Source organism: Ipomoea triloba, chromosome 10, assembly GCF_003576645.1.
Source record: "Ipomoea triloba cultivar NCNSP0323 chromosome 10, ASM357664v1".
NCBI lineage: Eukaryota > Viridiplantae > Streptophyta > Magnoliopsida > Solanales > Convolvulaceae > Ipomoea > Ipomoea triloba.
This window is the reverse complement of record NC_044925.1, coordinates 7,815,508-7,834,274: the sequence shown is the minus strand read 5'-3', so window position 1 is coordinate 7,834,274 and position 18,767 is coordinate 7,815,508.

Below are 18,767 nucleotides of genomic sequence, written 5' to 3'. Positions count from 1 at the left end.
TTGGAGGTAAGGATCTTAGAACTTTTCGAACCAATTTTTCTTCCTCAAATGGTTCACCCAAGTTTCGTACACTGTTTGCCAAATTTTTTATCCTCGCACTAAACTTAGAGACTAACTCAGTTTCTTCCATTCTCAGACTTTCATACTTGGTCATGAACAATTGCAATTTTGAGACTTTGACAGACCATGTACCTTCGTAATGCATCATAAGTGCATCTCAAACAACTTTTGCAATATCTGTGGCTGAGATCAACCCAAATTGATCTGGTACGGTCCAAGTGCACTGTGAATAGTATTAATGGTCATATTGTTTGCTGATGACTGTTTCTTTTCGTCTGGTGTCCACTGACTAAGGGGTTTTTCTTCTCTTCATTCCGGACCGTCATCATGGGTGGAGTTCAAGCATTTTCAATGGCATCCCAGCATTCTTCATCCAATGATTTGATAAACGCTTTCATCCTAGCCTTCCAATAAGCATAGTTGCCTACTCTTTTCAATAATGGTGGTTGTGAAATTGAGGCACCATCTTCCATTCTCCAAAACGACACTCGAGTATCCCTAGGATCTCGCTAACAAATTAAGCGACACTGCTCTAATACCAATTGAAATTATGTAATGCAGATATGTATCAAAATATTAAGCAATAAAGAAAGTGCCAAAACAAGTACATAGTTGAATTTGATAACGCAGTTGGAGAACAACTTCTAATCTCGGGGCCACGCCCAAAATACTTTTTCACTTAAGATCAATCCACTGATTTTTACAATTACAAAGTTCAACGAATTACTAAACTAGGTCTACCACCTATTTAAACATTAACCTTACAAAATAACTCTATGAAAAAGTTTACAAGTACAATTTGAATTAATCCTACCAATTAAACAAACTGTAACCAACTTGGATTTTAACACAACTTATACTACTATAACGTCGAGTTGATTTCTCTGGATAGTACACCAGTCTTTCCCTGTTTTGAAGTTTATTCGTAGCACCTTTCTAAATATATACCTATTTTTGTATTTTTGAAACTTCAATTTGTACATTATAATAACGTCTATTTATAATGAGCTCGATTCACGTATGGCAACTCCCACGATCACATAATGTCACGATTATATTTCATACATTATTGCATTTCTTTTTCTTTTTCTCATTTTGCGCCACGATCATATGGATGCATTTCATTTTCTTCTTTTTGTGCCAACATTCACCTATGCATGCATTGCCACTTTTGTGTTCCATTTGCCATGAAAATAGTCACAATTTTCATTTCACTTTGCATTTTGCATTTTCCATTTTCCATAAAATTAGCATTACATGACTTTGCACTTTCCCATTTACCATGACACTTAGCCACTAAATGATTTTACTTGTTTTTTTAATACTATTGACTCTATTACAATGTGAGTTAATACACAATATAGTCCTCGACTATAGTTGTTTTACATATTTAATCCTCGACTTTAATGATTTTACACACTTTAGTCCTCTGTTAAGAATTTTGTTTGTTGACTATTAATAACATTTAACATGGTAATTTCATTTCCCTTTTATTTTTTATCATATCAATTATTAATTATCTTTCCTAATTTCTCTCCATCTTCTCAGTCTCCCCCTCTGTCGATACAATTCCCCCCTCTGTCGAGATAGCCTCAGAAATGACGGGTGCTTTGGTTGGTACATCAGGAAGATCCAATTTCTCTTCTTTCTCATCAGATGGGTCCATCTACTACTCACGAGTGTTGAATTCACACCTTGGACTAAAATAAGATCTAATTTGACACATTAACTCCCAAAATTTCTTTCACTTAGCATTTTTTCCAGATTCTCCCTATGTAAACCCTCCACAACGCCAACATGAAATTAAATAAAAATAAATTTGATGACTTGGTAATTTGTCACCTTCATGATTGACTTTTAAACCCAATCAAATCCAAATTGTCCCCAATCACCCATTGTTGACTTTTTTGTTTTTGTTTTTTTTTTTTTTTTTTTTTTTTTTTTTGCGACAAACATTACAAGAATTTGATGGAAAAATTTAAAACCATACGCAAACACACAACAATCTGATCCCATGCACACGAAGACCTCCAACTGGGCACACAAATTTGATGAATTTTTTTTTTTTGAAAGGAAAACTTAGACTTCATTAAATTAAATGTTCAATACAAATTGGAACGGAAGAAATCCAAATTAAATTATCAGATTGCGAACGAGCAGCTCTAGCAACCACATGAGCCAACTTATTAACTGATCTAGGAATAAATTTAAAGGACACTTCTTCAAAGTGTTTACGATAATCTCTGCATTTATCAATCACACATCCTGCATACGAATAGTCCATAGTAGCTCCATTAATAAGCTTGCAAACTGATTGGCAATCCATAAAGAGGTAGACCTTGAGAAAACCTCTTAACTTTGCCCACCATAAAGCCTCCTTTATAGCCATAGCTTCCGCCAAATGAGCATTACCCAAGCTTCTAATCGAACCATTCTTAGCACCAAGGAATTGACCATCTTTACTTGTGATTACTGATACACATGATTTTATACCTTTATTTGCCCCACGAATCAAGAGTTGTGTTGCTTATTTTCTTTACCTTGATACATTTAAGGCTCGGTTGTGTGTTATATTTGATCATGTTCAGTTTATTCACAAATGAGGAGCAAAGGAAGGATTTTCAGTCATCTTGGACCAGTTTTCGAGACATAAGGAATCCACCCCGGGCCGGAAAGGAGCAACAGAGCACAAAAGGAATCAGAAGGAGACCATGGGGCCGCATCACGGCCAGCCTCACGGCCAGCCTCACGGCCGTGATCCCCCTTATGGACAGGCAGCCGGCCACACCGCATCACGGCCACGATCCCGGCCGTGATGGCGGCTGTGACCCGGCTGCTGTCCAGTATTTATGTCACGTTTCTGATATTTTACAGGATTTGGAACCCTAGTTTTAGCTTAGTGCAGTTTTTACCTTCTTTAGAGTTTTCCATAGCATAGAATACAGTAGATTTACATTATTGAATTCAGTTTAGAGCTTGGAATCATCGTTCGGATCAGACTTACTTTGAAGAATTGTTAGTAAAATTTGCCTTTTTATTCTTTAATATTGCAGCTATGTCTTCCATCTTTAATTCTTGCTTTGCTGTGTTTACTCCCATTATGCGGGAGTAATTCGTTTATGGGTTTGGATTAGGGGTCCATTGTTAATCTTGATGTTCGATTTATGTTTTACTGCATAAAGGGATTGAATCTTTTACCTAGGGTTTATGTTGATTTGGGGATTTCTTTGCACTAGTTATTGGTTTGTGGCCAGAATTAATTGCTAGTCTAGGAGAGGGATTCATTACAACGACAGTTGGATGGAGACCTCGAGCCTTACCAATTTCAACCTAATTTTCCTGCTATGAAAGTAGAGGTAATATTGGAGGCTTACAATGCTTAGGTACTTAAGGTTATGATTGATGCATCACGACAGTGGGGCAATCTTAGCCTAATTCTCTTATTGATTACGAAAGTAGCTGAGTGGAATTCTTTTATGCATTGCCCATAAATCCCTTGGTTAATTATTCTTTCCCTAATTCTGAGTTTGTTAGAACATCAAGGTTACAATCCCCCTAATCTGGCACATACTTTTATTATACTGTTTACACATTAATCAATTGCTTTCTTTTACACCACTCAATCTTTGTTGCTTGGATTCTATTAATTCACATACTCTAGTGCCTGGTAATTCACACAATTACGTGCCATAGCCCCAATCCTCAGCGGAACGACATTACACCCTTTTTACACTCATCATTTGTGCTCATCACATTTTGGCGCCGTTGCCGGGGATTGGTTTATTTGGTTTTGATTGTGTGATTAATTTCTTACTAGCATTAGAGTTAGTGAATTTTAGGAGATCAAGTTTTATTTTTATTTTTTATTCGAAAAAAAAAAAGAAAAAAAATATATTTGCACTAACCCATAACTAGTTCATTCCAAGAGTGTTTGTGGTTGTATTAAACAGCAGGTTACCCTCCTTTTATGCACACTAGATCGAAAGGGAGCACGAACCTTCGTCCCTACGATTTAAATCTTGAGAGGAAGTTAAGGAGGGAAAGGAAGGTGTTACGTGATTGGCTTCGAGAGTTCCAGGACTTCGAAGTAGACATGGAAACCGGAGACAGTAGCAACACTGGGCAACCAGCCCATACTGGTGTCAACACACAGCAGCACCAGCGGCAGAGAGAGGAAACTGGGGACAACCCTGGAGTTCGTGCTGATCCTCCAGTACCAAATGTTCAGAATCAGGCACAGAACTTCAGGGCCGATCCAAACCCGAATCTCTATGTTGGGGGAGGATTCGGAGCTCCTTTCATGCAGCAGCAGCCTGTGTACCAACAGCCAGGCTATGGGGTTGGGATGCAAAATCTTCTCTATCAGATGAATCCCAACCTGGTCCACCAGTTTGCCCAGCAGGTCCCACAAGCAAACCCCATGGCAGCACATTTAGCTCTTGAGTTCACTGAAGAAGATTGCATTGTGTACCCAGGAATTGAAGCAAATAATTTCGAGTTGAAGACTCAACTCATTCAGATGGTCCAGAATAATCAGTTTGGAGGATCTCGGGTTGAGAACCCGAAAACTCATATTGTGAATTTTGACCGAATCTGCCAGACCATCAAGATGAATGGTGTTCCTAGTGAAGCCATCAAGCTGAGACTGTTTCCTTTTTTCCTGAGAGATCAAGCACAGAGTTGGTTAAATTCCTTTCCAGCCAACCACTTCATTACCTGGGAACAGCTCCACAAAGCTTTCATGCAGGAGTACTGTCCTCCTTCCAAGGCTGCCAAGTTAAAGAAGCAGATCCAGAATTTTCAGCAGTTTGGCAATGAAGATCTTCCTGAGGCTTGGAAGAGATTTAAGGAGTTGAGGAGGTAGTGCCCGAAAAATTTGATGACCCCAGGTGATTTTATTTCATCATTCTATGAGGGGTTGACTAACCGGTCAAAGATTATCCTAGATACCTCATCCTTTGGGGGTATTTTCATTGATATGGGACCGGCAGCTGGTGAGCAGATGATTGACAGGATCACCTCTAACAACACTTACTGGTACACTGAGGGGGATGATATACCCAAGAGGGAGAAGACAGCTGGGATGTTCGAAGTTGAAGAAAAAATGGCAATGCAGGCTCAGCTGGATACCATACAACACATGCTAAAGCAGTTAGTACAGGGCCCTACTTAGAGTGTCCAGGCAGTGGCTCAGCCTCCACTGATTCCACGAAATTCTTATGTTCCTAATCCCTATTCTGTGCCACAAGCACCTCTTGTAGCCTGTTGTGAAATTTGTGGTGGAAATCATACAGCTCAGACATGTCAATTGTTAGATTTCGGCAACCAGGTTCCTCAGCCTAATGTGGAGCAAGTTGACCTCATTGGTTATTCTAGACCACAGGACCAGGGACAAGGTTATGGGAACTATCAGCAACAAGGAAGGAATCAGGTTGTTCCCTCTTGGAACAATTAGGGAAATCAAGTGAGAAACAATCCACCAGGCTTTCATGGTAACCAAGGGAATAGGGGTGGAAACCAAGTCCAGTGGAGAAACAATCAGAATTTTGGGCAAAATAATCAGAATATAACTCAATGGCAGTTCCAGCAAGGAAATCAGAATTTTGGGAATAGTTAAGGTCAAGGTTTCTCTAAACCTTCTCAGGATGTTAATATGCAGCTTCTCATGAACACTATGATGGCTCAGTTTGGCAAGCTACAAGCAGAGATAGATGGTCTCAAGGCTCAGCAACAAGGAGGAGGTAATCAGTCTTCTAATCAACCTTCATCTTCGAATGGTAGACTGCCAGCAAGCACAGAAAATCCAAGGCACCAAGTGAATGCAGTCACCACTAGAAGCGGATTAGCTTTGAAGGACCCACCTTTTCCTTCGAATGATCCAGTGCCTGAAGAAGCTGACAAGAAGGATGAGGGTGTTCAGGTTGAGGATGTTCTTGATGATAGTGAGGAGGAGCCTGTGGTGCAGAGAGATAGTGTTAAGGGGAAAGCTCCTGAGTAGGATGAGAGTGCTCCAAGTAAGAAGCATGAAAGGAAGAACAAGAAGGTAGATGACTCGGTTATACCTTACAACCTGTTACCATATCCACAGAGGTTGTGGAAATCAAAGGAGTCTGATAGAGAGAGCAAGTTCCATAAGATGTTAGATAAGCTGGAGATCTCCATGCCTTTTGTTGAAGCAATCACTCAGATTCCATCGTACAAGAAATTTCTGAAGAATATTTTAGGCAGTAAGAAAAAGCAAGAGAAGAGGGCGGTGGTGGATCTGAGCGAAGGAGCCTTGACCTGTGCAGTGCTTCAACATAAACTACCTCCTAAGCTGAAAGATCCAGGTAGTTTTTCCATCCCTTACATCATTGGTGGATTTGTAGTTGGGGGTGCCATGTGTGATTTGGGTGCTAGTGTTAGCCTCATGCCATATTCTCTATGCAAAAGCCTACTTCCATGACTCTACAGATGGCAGATCGGTCCATTAAGCGGCCAGTAGGGGTTCTTGAGGATGTCCTGGTCATGATTGATCAGTATTTTATACCGGGGGATTTCGTTGTGCTGGATATAGAGGAGGATGCCAAGGTTCCTATTATACTTGGTAGGCCTTTTCTAGCTACTGCTGGTGCACTTATTGATGTGAGGAGAGGAAAACTAGTGATGGAGGTGGCTGAGAGTTTGACATATTCAAAATGGCAAAGCACCAGCCCTCGTATGTTGATGAGTGTTACTTGATAGAAGGGCTGGGTGAGTGCACTGCTGAAAGTAGAAAGATTGAGTTAGGGGATTTGCATGTTTCCCCTATTGATCCTAGACCCCCTGAAAAGTCAAGTGTGCTGAAACAAAAGAAAAAGTTCTTTGATCCTGGTGGTTTCTACAAAAGATGGATGAGGGAGCTGTCTAAGTTCAAAAGGCCACCGGATCGCGTGGTCAACAATCCCACCTGATATCCATGAGGTTGAGTCGAGCTGACGACAGTAAACTTAGCGCTTCATGGGAGGCACCCCATGTTATCCTTTACTTTTTGCACTTTATTTTACTGCATTTTTCTTTTTATTTTTAGTTCGAAGTAGAGTTAGGAGTTTTTCTCTGTTCACAGGGTGTTCCTTGGGTTATTTTGGTGAGAGATTTGTGCTATTTTACTTTTGAGAGAGTGGGGAATAGTTAGAATTGAAGAGGTTAGGCCTTAGAACAGTTTAGAAGTGTTTTAGGACATATTTTGGACTAACTTGCAGGTAAAACGTGCCATAGCCCCAATCCTCAGCGGAACGACATTACACCCTTTTTACACTCATCATTTGTGCTCATCAATTACAACACCAAAGAAAGCCTGACCATCTTCCGGGAATTTGACGAAAAATGTAAAACCATACACTGGTGTAATTGTTTATTCTCTGTTTTTAAAATTTTATAAAGCCAGGAATCAGTAAAAAAGAGCACCATATTTCAATTTTCTTCCCAATAAATCTCATAAAGCAGTTTTCAAAAAAAAAATCCCATAAAACATCATTAACTGTGTTGAGATTTTGTTGTGTCCATTGGCCTTTAGCTCCTAACCGTGAATGGTAAATTGCAGTGATGTATAAACTACTATAACAAAGGGAATGGACAAGGAGACAATGGAAGCATTCTCATTCATCTGATCATAGGACATATTACAAAGGGTATATATAATAACAACTATAACGGAAAGTAATAATGGAGACTTAGGGGGTGTATTCAATCATGACTTTCATAGAATTTTAAAGACTTTTATGAACTTTAAAAGTTTGGAGGTATTCAATTCAAACTTTTAGAGAGTATTTAAAAGTCATGCGGTATTCGATCAAGATTTTTAAAGAGTTTTTAAAAGTCATGTGGTATTTAATTAAAACTTTTAAAGAATCTTTTAAAGTCATGTGGTATTCAAAAAGTTATGAATTTGTAAGGACTTTTTAATTTTAGAACTTCTGTAGACTTTTATATACTTTTCCTTCTCAAATATAAATAGTTGAAATCCAACCCCCAACCCCAAGATTTCAAAATTTTCTTTCTACCAACACTGAAGGTTTTTTCTCTCTCTCTCTCTCTATTTAAACTCTATTTTTTATCCTTATTTAAAATTTTAAACTTTATAAACCTTATACATAAATTCAATAAATTATTTTTTCTTCATTATCCTATATTTTCTACATACCTAAACTCTACCAATTTTTTTCTCTCCTAACTTTACAATCTTCCTCTAAAAATTCAACATAATATTATTTTTATTTCATTGTTGCTTGTATATTTTGATTTTTTTCTATGAACTTTTTATCCTAACTTCTAAACTTTTTCTCCTAAATACATGAACAGAGTAAATTTTTTTTACCTATCACCGTCAACTTTTACTATATGTTTCATAATATTCATATATTTATTCGTAATATATTTTTTTCTTTTTTCTTTTTAACAACATGCTATTACAAATAGTGAACTATTGTTTGCAATAGCAATTTGAGGCTACAAAGAGAAGCACATTGTTGTTGTTAGCAGTCCCATATTGTTATTGCAAATAATAGCTCTTTGCTTGATACCTAGCAGTATATCAAATATAATTTTTATATATATTATTAGAGCAAATACCAATTTTGGTCCCACGACTATTAGCAAAATGACAATTTTGGTCCACATTTTTATTTCTACCAATTTTGGTCCCACGACTATTGTTTAGTACCAATTTTGGTCCCACGACTACTGCTTTAGTGCCAAAATTCATCGCACCGGTCACCCATCTTTTTAAAACGTGCCGAAATCTAAAATTTTTAAAGATATTTTCGTCCTTTTCAACTCAATATCCCAATTTGAGCATGAATAAAGAGATTTAAACCCTAAGATCAATCACAATTCACAATTCTCCTCCTCAAATTAAGGTAAAATGAGGAGGAAAATTGCGAATTTTGATCGATTTTAGGACTTAAATCCATTTATTCATACTCAAATTGGGATATTAAGTTGAAAATGATGAAAGTACCCTTAACAATTTTAGATTTTTGCACATTTTAAATGGATGGGTGACCGGCGCGATGAATTTTGGCACTAAAACAATAGTCGTAGATGAAAATTGGTACTAAAGCAATAGTCGTGGGACCAAAATTGGTAGAAATAAAACATGTGGACCAAAATTGTCATTTTGCTAATAGTCGTTGGACCAAAATTGGTATTTGCTTTATATTATTAATTTTTTTTTTATTTATGCAACTAGTAATTATTATTTTTTAAATATTAATTTTTGAAGAAAAAGTAATTATATTTTTAAATATATTATTTGAACAATTCTATAACTATAAATTTTAGTGTTTAATATTGTTATGAATTGCTTATGAAAGTTTGTAAGGATGTATTCAATTTAGAATTTTAATGACGTTTGTAGATTTTTTAAAATAAAAAAGTTGATAAAAGTTTATGCAAGTTTTTTATATAGACTTTTATAAAGTCTTACAAAGTTTTAAAAAGTTTTGAACGACTCTATGAAAGTCAATAAAAGTTTATTAAAATCTATCATTTTAAAAGTTTTTAAAAATCTACAAAAGTCATGATTGAATACACCCCTTTAAATATAATAGCCGTTACAGCTGTTATATTACTACATAATAATGGCCACAAATACAATTATTTATAACACTCCCCCTTAGACATTATTAGACAATGATTACTCCTAAACATTCAATTTAACAACTTGTGGTCCATCAACTTTTAAATTTAAGCACTCATGGTCTTTTAACTTTCAAGTTATGACGTCGGTTATATTACGTAGTAGATCTCGCCGTGGTAGTGAATAAATGACATTGTATATCATTTTTAAAAAATTAACGAAATGATGTTGGTTATATATATTCTTAAATATAAGTAGGCCAAGCTTGCCCTACATGCTAAGTGGGGCGGGTCTTTGAGGCCCACTAAAACCTACGGATGGAGCTAGTTAGCCCAATGGGCAAAATCCATTTTGACAGCGTAGCTCTACTTTCAAGGCACCTAGACTAGACAGGTTCCACATGTTGGTTTCTACAAAAAAAAAAAAAAGAAAGAAAAATCGACATAATGCAGGGGATACAACTATTAAGAAAATCCTCGAGACGGGAACTATGGCCCGGGCCTTAATGATATTATTGTTATGCTCATTCCAAAAGTACAAAATCTTAAAACGGTTAATCAGTTTAAACCAATCAACATATGCGACGCCAGTTATAAGGTGATCACCCAAACCATGTCGAACGTAATTAAAGATGTCATGGGGAAACTCATTGGCTTGAAACAAGGTAGGTTTGTAACCGGTAAGACAAATTACTGATGACAATGTTATTATGTATGAAGACGCCGGTTTTGCATAGTATGAAAACCAAACAAGATAATAATACGTCAGCTGGTTTGCCCGAGTGGTTAAGGGGGAAGACTTAAGATCTTCTATACATAAGTGCGCGTGGGTTCGAACAACAGTGGCGGAGCCAGAAAAAAATTTCACTTAATATAGTCATATATATTGTTAGATATTATGGACGAAAAATAAAACATATAAAAATATTTATAACAATATATGAAATATATTCATATATTTAATTTGATAAAATAATTCAAATACAAAACACATTATAAATTACGCATCTTATTATTAAATTTTAAAAATGAAACTTTATAAAAAGGAAATTAAAAAAAAAAAAAAACTTTATATACGTAGTATATATTAAAAAAGCTATGAAGGGAACCTACTGGCTACTACCTTAAGATTTGAATAAAAAGGCTTTGAAACTATCAACATGGGGCGAACGAGGCCATCATGGTTCGAACCCTCACCATTTAACTGGTGAAACCGTGGACCAACCAACTACGCTAACAATCATATGTTCACATATATCTGTTTTCATATACTTACATCTAAAATGTATTATATATACATATATACATACAAAGGCTATAATGGGTGGGGGGGGGTGGGGGGGTGAGTGGGGGCAGCTGCCCCCACTGCCCCCATTGTGGCTCCGCCACTGGTTATCTATCAGGCAAGGGGACACAATATCATATTCCTTCTCGTACTCTGCATGGAGAGACTTAGCCATGCAATAAATCCAGGAAGCAGTGGGCTCAGGCCAAGAGAAAGGAATTAAATTGTCAAGGATATATTTATAGATAAAAAATGAAAACAAAGCACTCATCACAGTCAAATGATTGTCAAGGATATATTTATAGGTAAAAAATAAAAACAAAGCACTCATCACAAATTATTCAGAGTCAAATGACTATCAAAGATATATTTATAGGTAAAAAATAAAAATAAAATAAAATAAAAACAAAGCACTCATTCACCACAGTGAAATGAATTTTGACCATTGTGAAGCTAGCTAGCCTTGTTGTTGTTGTTGTTGTTGTTGTTGTTTATTTATTAAGGGCATCCATAGTCAAATACAATTAATAGTTTAATACAATTACGAAACAAAATAAAATTTGAAATCAAATAAAATTAATACAATTACAAAATCAATGATTGTTAATAGTCCATATGTGTTCAAACAAGTTTGCACGAAGTTAATTATATACTTAAGAATCACGTAACTAGGAATTTCTACGGAGTTGTGCATGTCGGCGTATTACCGTCATCATCTAACTAAGCAGTTATACCAACCCCCTCATCATCAACAATCATGTTATGCAAAATAGTGCATGTGTACATTATATTTTTCAAGTCGTCCTTATACCAAAATCGCGATGGACCTCTAATAATTGTCAAACGAGATTGAAGAACCCCGAATCTATGCTCTACATCTTTTAGTGGTAACTCTTGAAGTTCACTAAACTTCTTTCTCTTCAAAAGTTCACTAAACTTTTTTGGGGCCCTGTGCTGTTGCACATCTTGCACGCCCTAAAATCCGACCCTGCCATTGTGCATAATTTCCACCGGTGAGATAGTATCATCTGCTATACTGTGTGTCGTTGGCATTAAAACTTACCTAGGGCGCACGTTCTTATAACACATCATTGAACAATGACGACTCATTAAGGACATTTATTATGTCATTGCGAGATCCTGCAACCCTAAAAAATGTGTGCCAAATCCATAAGTCGTGCGATGCGACCACTTCAAGCATAATAGTTGGCACTTTGTGATCATCACGTGTGAATTGTTCCTTCCAAGCTATTGGGTAATTTTGCCACTCCCAGAGCATACAATCAAGCAAGACTTTCCAACATTTCAGGGAATTCATGCCTCTGTTCATGCATGTGAACTAAGTGTTCATTATCGGCCGCGGTTGTCTTCGCAAGTATTGACCTCCAAATACTTGTAACCCAACACGAAAAAAATTTAGTACACATGCAAGTGGCAGTAGATTCACCCATATGTAGATACTCATCCATTACATCAGCCGGTAACCCATATGCTAATTGAAGAATGGCAACAATACATTTTTGAACTGGCGATAAACTTTTTCTTCCAGTAGCATCAACTGTTCTTGAAAGAATTCAAACCCACCCTCCAGTGCACGAACTATATGCAAAAATAAATATTTTCGCATTCGGAAGCATCTACGGAACAAATTATCTGAATAGAAAAGGATCATTGTTAAAGTACTCGCAAACTACATGATCGTGACCACTCTCACGTACAGTCCCGATTGATAAACCTTCGAGAATTAGTAGACCGTGAAGAAGATGCACTCCTACTTATCAATAGTTGAATTGCTTGTTCAACTAAATAGTTTCCAACATTCCAATTAATATCATCAGAATGTTGGTCACTAAATATTTTGAATTGCGAGATATTGAGAGGAAGGGCAATATATATATATATATATATATATATATATATATATATATATATATATATATATATATATATATATATAAAATAAAGAAGGAGTTTTGTAGATTTGAAGGATATATATACAATGGTAAAACAAAATTTATACACACTTCATTTCATTTAAAGCCTCAACGGCTATTTTAGCCATTGATGCTGAATAACTTCTTCTTCTTCTTCTTCTTCTTCTTCTTCTTCTTCTTCTTCTTATTTTTATTATTATTGTTATCAACATTGCGGGGACATGTTGATAACACACTTTTTCATTGTGTCCAAAAGATTTTTATGGTGTTATCCCCGGGTTTTGTCGGTCTCTAGGGAGCATAAAATGAAAATATTGGCAAGTCTTCAATCAAATAAATATGTAACACTTTCCTCATTCGCCATTGTCACAAAAGAATCAAAGAATATTGGATGAATAGATGAATATCATAGTAAACAAGTGAAAAGAATATTGTTGAAATCAATTAAGAAAAGCTAGGAAATGAATTGCTAGTGAGCCATGATGCATCATAGTTTGCTTATGGTTTAGGAAGATTGCATTGCAAGGGTGGTTGTTCTCTCGGGTGGTTTAGATAGTACCGTTCTCCTTTCGATCTACTAAGATCTCCCTAGGGTTGGAATACATTTTAGGTAACCAAAGAGCTAAGGGGCATTTTTGTTAGGAAATAATATTACGAAAATAATATTTCTAGAAAATAACAAGCACAAAAAATACGAAAGAAATTTCAAGACAATGGTAAGCTTGAGTCATGTACTTACTACACTGTCCTTAAAACCTTATTTGCTACCTCCCAAAGTGCTAGGAGCGTTGTAGCCTAGGTGTGCTAGGAGCGTTGTAGCCTAGGTTTCCAAGGATAAAACAAGATTGGCCTGAACACAGTATGCAAGAGAGAAATGTATTTCGTTGTGTAAATCTGCTGCTTCTACCAGCATTTAATCCCCGGTCTACCTGAGAATTGATTCAGACAATAAAAATTGGAATTAACCCCAATCTTATCAGGCTCATTCTGGGATTTGATTTGCACCCCTTGCGCACGAGAGAGAGCCTCTATGCTATACAATTTACTAAGCCTAAGAAAGTCCCTTGTATAAATAGTGGTGCAAACCCACTTCCCAAACCAATGTGGGACAAAGCCTTATTCTAAAGCTTTCCCACCATTTTTCCAACTCAAATGGGTCAACTTTGAGAACCAATTTCTCATTCACCCATTATCCGTTTTATGCGTATAATATATCAATCTCTTCGTCTAACTACAAAGAACTTGAATCCACTTTGGCCCGACCCAAATTGGAAGTGGACCCCACATATATTTGTACCACAAAATAGCCACTTANTATATATATATATAAAATAAAGAAGGAGTTTTGTAGATTTGAAGGATATATATACAATGGTAAAACAAAATTTATACACACTTCATTTCATTTAAAGCCTCAACGGCTATTTTAGCCATTGATGCTGAATAACTTCTTCTTCTTCTTCTTCTTCTTCTTCTTCTTCTTCTTCTTCTTATTTTTATTATTATTGTTATCAACATTGCGGGGACATGTTGATAACACACTTTTTCATTGTGTCCAAAAGATTTTTATGGTGTTATCCCCGGGTTTTGTCGGTCTCTAGGGAGCATAAAATGAAAATATTGGCAAGTCTTCAATCAAATAAATATGTAACACTTTCCTCATTCGCCATTGTCACAAAAGAATCAAAGAATATTGGATGAATAGATGAATATCATAGTAAACAAGTGAAAAGAATATTGTTGAAATCAATTAAGAAAAGCTAGGAAATGAATTGCTAGTGAGCCATGATGCATCATAGTTTGCTTATGGTTTAGGAAGATTGCATTGCAAGGGTGGTTGTTCTCTCGGGTGGTTTAGATAGTACCGTTCTCCTTTCGATCTACTAAGATCTCCCTAGGGTTGGAATACATTTTAGGTAACCAAAGAGCTAAGGGGCATTTTTGTTAGGAAATAATATTACGAAAATAATATTTCTAGAAAATAACAAGCACAAAAAATACGAAAGAAATTTCAAGACAATGGTAAGCTTGAGTCATGTACTTACTACACTGTCCTTAAAACCTTATTTGCTACCTCCCAAAGTGCTAGGAGCGTTGTAGCCTAGGTGTGCTAGGAGCGTTGTAGCCTAGGTTTCCAAGGATAAAACAAGATTGGCCTGAACACAGTATGCAAGAGAGAAATGTATTTCGTTGTGTAAATCTGCTGCTTCTACCAGCATTTAATCCCCGGTCTACCTGAGAATTGATTCAGACAATAAAAATTGGAATTAACCCCAATCTTATCAGGCTCATTCTGGGATTTGATTTGCACCCCTTGCGCACGAGAGAGAGCCTCTATGCTATACAATTTACTAAGCCTAAGAAAGTCCCTTGTATAAATAGTGGTGCAAACCCACTTCCCAAACCAATGTGGGACAAAGCCTTATTCTAAAGCTTTCCCACCATTTTTCCAACTCAAATGGGTCAACTTTGAGAACCAATTTCTCATTCACCCATTATCCGTTTTATGCGTATAATATATCAATCTCTTCGTCTAACTACAAAGAACTTGAATCCACTTTGGCCCGACCCAAATTGGAAGTGGACCCCACATATATTTGTACCACAAAATAGCCACTTAAATTGCCATTTTTATTCTATTTTCCAACAATTTTCTCAAACACATAGCCTACACCACCTCTCTTTTACTCACATTTTTGGGTCTAGAAGTAAGAAATCATTGTTGATTGGAGCTACATCAAAACTATCAATTTCTTGCCTAATTTTTATGCCTTAGAACTACACCTGACAATTATAGACATGACCCGTTAACACGACACGAAACCGGACACGAAAATAACGAGTTATTGTTTAACCTTAACATGTCCCGGGTCGTTAACAGGTTGACCCGTTAAGAACCCTTTATGTTTTCATGTCTTAACGGGTCAACCTGTTAAACCTATTAAGAACCCGTTTAACCCGTTAATATTATCGTGTTAATCCGTTTACACAGACCTGTTTAGAACCCGCTAAGAACTATTGTCTTTACAAAATATATCATGAACATGATTAAGAATGAATTTACTACATTAGGCCAAGTTCATACACCAATTATTGATGTTCAACAATATGAAATTTGAATGTTTATTGTGTTCAATTTAATTCTAAAAACTAGTATGGACTTCTTTAATTATGATTTTTGGATGTTATTTTATAATTTTATGAATGTTATAAATTGAATATTTTTTTTAGTTTGTTTGATGGATTGGATTGTATGTTTTATTTATTTATTTTTTTATATAACTTAATTAACTTTAAATTTTAGTTTTTAATATATCAATAGATTTAGCGGGTTTAAACGGGTTTCATGTCATATTGTGTCGACACGATTCGAAACCTGTTAACAAAACGTATCTATCGTGTCAACCCGTTTAACCCGTTAACAAATCGTGTTCGTGTTCGTGTTACAATTTTGAACCCGTTAACCTTAACGTGTCGTGTTTGTGTTTAACCTTATCGTGTCGACCCGTTAATGAACCCGTATACACGAATTGCCAGGTCTACTTAGAACATCCTATGAGATAGCCACTCTCAAAGAAACATACAATTCACCAACAAATGACAAGAGCAATTCATCCACTCATTGCAATTCAATCTTGAAATTAAGAATTAAAGAAGAGCAAATACCAATTTTGGTCCCACGACTATTAGCAAAATGACACTTTTGGTCCACATGTTTAATTTTTACCAATTTTGGTCCCACGACTATTGTTTTAGTACCAATTTTTATCCACGACTATTGTTTTAGTGTCAAAATTAATCGCATCGGTCACCCATCCGTTTAAAACGTGAAAAAATCTAAAATTGTTAAGGGTATTTAAGTCCTAAGATCGATCAAATTAACAGTTTTCTTCCTCATTTTACCTTAATTTGAGGAAAATTGTGAATTGTGATCAATCTTAGGGCTTAAATCTCTTTATTCATGCTCAAATTGGGATATTGAGTTGAAAAGAACAAAAATACCTTTTAAAATTTTAGATTTCAGCATGTTTTAAACGGATGGATGACAGGCGCGACAAATTTTGTCACTAAAACAGTAGTCGTGGGACCAAAATTGGTATTAAAACAATAGTCGTGGGATCAAAATTTATATAAATTAAACATGTGGACCAAAATTGTCATTTTGCTAATAGTTGTGGGACCAAAATTGGTATTTACTCATTAAAGAACTACACTAGCATCATGTTTGACTTCACAATTCAAATCCTATAAAAGAAATTAGCTACTCATCATGCTTGAAATTGAAAACATCATTAACCTAATTTCACCAATTGAGAAAAGCAATTGAAAGTATGTAGAATGAAATGTAAATCAAGCTAGAGATTAGGAATTACCTAAGAATTTGCAATTGAAATTCAAAATAAAAGACTTCAATGTTGATCTTCCACTTACAAGATTATTGATCTAAGCAAAAATGTGTTCTTCTACAATTTTCTCTTTAAAATATGAAAATATGTTTTCTAAAAATGATCTAACCTCTCCTTAAAATATCTAATCTAAGCCTTTAAATAGCTTCCCTCCAATGCACTCTTTAAAAATCGCGCCCAGGAACTTTCCACGAGCCTGTGTCCACGAGTGTGGATCCGCTCGTGGACTTTTTACTTAAACTCCTTCGATTACTCTCCACGACGTGGACTTGTGGCGTACCGTGGAAGTTTTTGGAGTTATTCCACGAGCCAGTCCATGTTCGTGGACATAGTCGTGGGGCTTCTCATGCCATGCTTCATCCTTATTGGTTCCTTCCTTGTCAAGTCCATATACTTTCTTCTTGAGTTCAAACCTACAGGAACCATCTAAAGTGCACCACATGATAGAACTTTGCATTAGTTAGCACATTAGAACAATTATCACCATAAATTAACCACAAAAGGATACTAAATAACACAATTTCACCCCCTTATCAGACCTTTAAACTAGGTATCTTTGACACTTATCAGTTGTCTCCCATCATCAGTGTGTGAGCAACAGTGCCACATGATTGGCGCGTGTCACTCACGCGCCCTCGCACATTATCTTCAGAGGTCCTGCTCTCCTCTCCTCTAACCCTTTTCTCTCCCTTTCTCTTCCTTATATCTCCAAGGTTGGATATGCTCTTACGTGGTAGAAACCAACAAGATTATGTACCACTCTTAATGTGGATGGTAGTTTCAAACATATGAATGAGCTAACAAGTTGTGGAGGGTCGGTTCAAAATGCTGATGGATACACAAATGCACTGGGAGGATCAATAAGGATTGTCATAGAGAGATGCCAGAGACTGGGATTGAGTTTTGAGTGATTGGAAGTGTGCAAGATATATAGAGAACAAAATCAAGTAATAGATCAGACATCTTTGCTAAAATAGCGATTCTTCATATTGTCAGGTGAAAATAATTGGACAACTCCCTAGATGGAATGGCTCAAGCTCTTATGAAGAATACCTAAAATATCCCGGGAGAGAGAGAAACTATTTAGTTAGGTCATTGGTGCCATTAACCTGGAAAAAAAGGTCTTAAATAGAACTATTTTAACGTGTTGCAAAAGTTCATAGTAAATGGGTCGTAGATGGCGGGTTTGGGGGCGACCGTTGCAATTAAATTTCTTCGTGTGTGGTGCGTCTCATCGATTTCTCCCCTCCTCTTCTACTGCAATTCTTCATCACCGTTGATGCCACCTGGATCCAAGTGGGCCCTCAGAATCTACGCACAGAAATTCCTTTGACTTTCAAATAAAAAACAAAAATACAAACTCCCTACAATTCAAATTTCAAAATTCAAACACTTATATTAGCAGTAAAGAAAGTCGCGACACACTGCCATGTTTTAATCTCCCAAGCATCATAGAACCCGGAAGTAGTAATACAAGCCCTCTCT